Genomic DNA, 4,311 nt, shown 5'->3' with positions numbered 1-4,311 from the left:
GACAGAAGAAGAATAAAGAACAATTATAATTATTTTATGAGATTGTAGCTAGCGTGGCAGATACTCGATTAGGTTTTCACCTTCTCCGTTCCATCTTTTTGTAGGGCACGCATTTAAGGATTCATATTCATTTCGTAAAGATATGATAAGATATCCCATGCAAATAAATCTCCGTCCTTACTGTTAACCTCAATAATTGAGTTGAATTGGTGAACTTATTAAAGAAAGCTTTACTGTTTGGTTTCTATTATTGATGATCACTTGCTCATTTATTGGCAAGCAGAATCCTTGACACAACACCGACGCAATAATATATTTAGGTTTAAAGTAAACTTTGATATATGTATTTTTTTAAATAATTAAAACTATTTAAAATTATTATAATTTTACTTAAAACTAATTTTATAGCTTATTAAGTTGTAAAATAATTGATGAAGTTATTATAGTTGATTTTAGTTAATACTTATTTAATACTAATTTTTAATACTAATACTAATTTTAGTTAATACTTATTTAATACTAATTTTTAAGTGATAATAAAATCAACTTAATTATTTAATTTTTATTGAGATATTATTTATTTTAAGCAATATTTTATTAATTTAGTTTTAGATATCTTTTTATCCCTGAAGCAACATAAATCATGCCACCACCCTGATCACCATCACCATCGATTGCCACCACCTTCGTCGTTATTATCGTTGCTATGATCATCACCACCATGTTGTGTCTAAATAATCTTTAATTTTCTTCATTGTGAGCTTACATATGAAGATGTATCTGGTGGTGCATTCAATGCGAGTATTAGATGCACATCCAATCCATGTTAAAATACCACTCTTTTTAGCTTTCTTGAGTCACACACTTTAGCAAAGGTCAAGCTGATTTTTCTCAAAGTAGGTTTTGCCCACAAGTGTAACATGCATGTCTTTTAAGAAAGAGAAAAAGGTTGATCTTTTGATTGTTTTCTTACTTCTTTGGCCTTAGACATATCATATGAGACAATCCAAGACATTCTCTGCAAAATAAATCTCAAACATAAAACATTAAACAAAGTTGTAAATGCTTACCAAAACTTAGCATATGTTTGCTTCCATTTAAACTATCATATACAAATACAAATTTGATGACATATAAGATACAACTTTTAAACTTTGTAATTATTTTCATTTAATCAATATTATTGAAGGTTTTAATTCATCTTATGACTCAACATCCTCAAACCCAATGAATATTGTACAAAAATAAGACCAGGGAATTATCAAGAAAAACTTAATGAATAACTCAAGAGAAACGGAAAAAGGGAAAGCACTCATACTTGGAGTCTTGGATCTAAACTTCAAACATTAGGTCTCTCATCTCTACTTTATTTCTCTCATCTTCCTCTTCTTCCTTCTTCCCCTCCTTCTTCCTATCTTCCTTTCTATCTTCCTTTCTTTCTTGTTCTCTCTCTCTATCATATAATCATATTCTTGTCAAATCTTAATAAAAGACAACTTTTTATTAATAATGCAACATGATATCCTTTAACCATTGAATATAAAGACTATTCCCTAAAATGAGTCTCTGTATTATTTATTACAATGTCCATAAATTTGGAATATTACATCTTCAACATAAAGAATTATCAATAAACTCATCAAATAATTAATTTTACATAAAATATAAATACATGACATCAATCAAGTCTTCCAAAAAATATTCATTCCTAACTATCAAATAGCCAATTTTTCCTCATCAAAACAAGATAAAAAATTTCTAATGTTTTTCCAAAAAAAAAAAAAAGCAATCAAATATACATTAACCATAGTACATTTAAGGTCAAAATGAACTGTACTAGAAATGGATGACAGGTGTTGAATTTTGGCGATCACAGTGGCAAAGGCAATGGCGGTGAGGGAGAAGCCTTCAAACCGAGACTGAAAAATAAGAGAATTAAAAAGAACAAAATGACCAAGAAAATGAAAAAATAAAAATGGCACACGTGGTTGAATTGTATGTACCACTTTTGGCTTTGTTTTTTAAAAGTTGCTTTACCCCCTATACGAAGGTCCCTACCTTTAGCTACCTCTGGATTTTTTCCATTCAAGTTACGCACACGTGGTTGAATTGCATGCACCACTTTTGGGTCATCTTTGGCCACGTTGGATGGATGCTTCGATGTCCCCATATCCTTCTTAGGATAATCTTTTCCAATTCCATTCCCATATATTATTTACATGAGGTCCCCCACGTTCTTTATGCTCAAACTTGGATCCAATATTTGTTCCAATGAGAGTATTTTTGTCTGATATCGTAACATAAATACTATTATTGATTTTCATTTTATTTGCTGCAGATATATCCTCCTTAACTTTGCCAGTAACTGCCTTTTTCCCCCTATTGTTATGTTGGACAATCATCCACCTACCATAATGGTCATGATCATCATTATTCCCATTATTGTGGCTTTTCGTAATTGATGGTGCATTAATTGTATGGCTAAACTAACATCAGCCCTTGATCCAATATTGGCCTCTAGTTGAACTGTCTCCGTTGCTACTACGGTTGTCGGCAATAACTCCCCCTATGCATCCTTTGGAATGCTCATAAGTTTTGAGCATTGATCTCGCTTGTGACCAACTCTGCCACATCTAAAGGAAATAGAATGGAGCCCTTCATACTCCATGTTCAACTTGTAACTCCTCACATAGGTATGAGATATAAGAGGCTTTTCTAGTTCTATTTCAACACATATCCTGACAAATTTTCCACTAGAGTGAATAGATGTCAGCTTATCCACCTTAAGGAATATTCTTTATAAGAAGATATCATTATAAATTTCAATTGGGAGACGCTGAATTCTGATCCAAACTGCTATCTTCTTAGTTTTTTTCGCATGCATTAGGAAGAAAGGCCGCAATCGTTGGACATGCAATCAAGTAGTGATCCGCCACCATCCATGATTACTAAACACCACTTGATAGAATCCTTCATGTAAATCAATGATTTGTATCGACCTATTCCGTGTCCAGCTTCGCTGCAGTTTCGCTTCCAAGGTTCGAAAGCTCACTCACTTATTCAACACATTCATCACCAAAGTGTTAAGCCATGGTGATGCCCATCTCAGTGATTCTACATCAGATAACGAGATTACTAGCCCGTCCATCTGCTTGTCCTTCAGATTTGTATCCTCCTTCGGTACTTCTTCCATATATAACTCCATTAATTAGTCAGCACATCCTCCATTTGATTATTAATCCCTATATCACCCATTATAGGTTTCATGTGGAGGAACGCCATATAAGAGAATATAGTTTTAAAATGAATTAACTATTAAAGGATTAAAAATTGAATTGATTTTATTTTTCTTCATCCAAACTTTATATTTTGTTTGTTAAAATTTGAATGTTTTTTAAAAATTGATAGGTGCTTTCAAATCTTATAATCCATAGTCTTTACAAATTTTATGAATTTATGTTATAAATCCATTAAAATTTAAATTATCAAGTCTTAATCATAAAATCTTTTAAAGAATCTTAAACATTATTATATTCTTACAAAATGCTTGGTAGAGAGAAAAACAAAAAAAACTCAAAATTTTGAAATAAAAATGTGGGTTCTACAAATTTTTACTGTTTATTTTACTCATTCTTCTTCATCTTTCTCTCTATTGAAGGAGAATTAAAATTTACATAATTTTTTATATTAAAATAATTTTTTAAAATCTTAATAGAACCTATCCATAACTCTTTAAGTCTTTAAATAAATAAAAATTCTAAATAAAATTCACAAATTTTTATTATTTATTTCACTCAATTTTTATCATCTTTCTCTCTCTTTTAAAGGAACATTAAAATTCACATAATTTTTTTTATTTTTTTATGTTAAAATATTCTTATAATCTATCCATAACTCTCTGGCCTTTAAATAATAATAATAAAAAAAAAACGAAAAACACATTCATACGCCACCTTCATTGGCGCCAGCGAAAACCCTCGCATTTCCTGCCCTGCCCTTGACCCACCATTGATTCGCATAGGCTAAAAAGTGTTGCACGTGCACGTAGTGTCCTGTCCTGGCTCAGGTATATACACTTCATTTCTTCAATCCTCGCTTTTCCTTTTGATTCTCGATAAAGCCAAGTTCGAACTGGAATTTCGTCGCTTTTCTTTGTTCTTTCCATGGATTTTTGGTGTATAATGATTCATTTCATGTGTCCCTATAGCAATGACTATCTCATTATTCTTGTCTTCAAACCGTTGTTACTACAAACTTGAAATTACTTTACTTTACCCTTTCCCTATGTTTTCAATCACCAACTACTTGTGC

Source organism: Glycine max, chromosome 16, assembly GCF_000004515.6.
Source record: "Glycine max cultivar Williams 82 chromosome 16, Glycine_max_v4.0, whole genome shotgun sequence".
Taxonomy (NCBI): domain Eukaryota; kingdom Viridiplantae; phylum Streptophyta; class Magnoliopsida; order Fabales; family Fabaceae; genus Glycine; species Glycine max.
Note: the sequence above shows the minus strand (reverse complement) of the source record.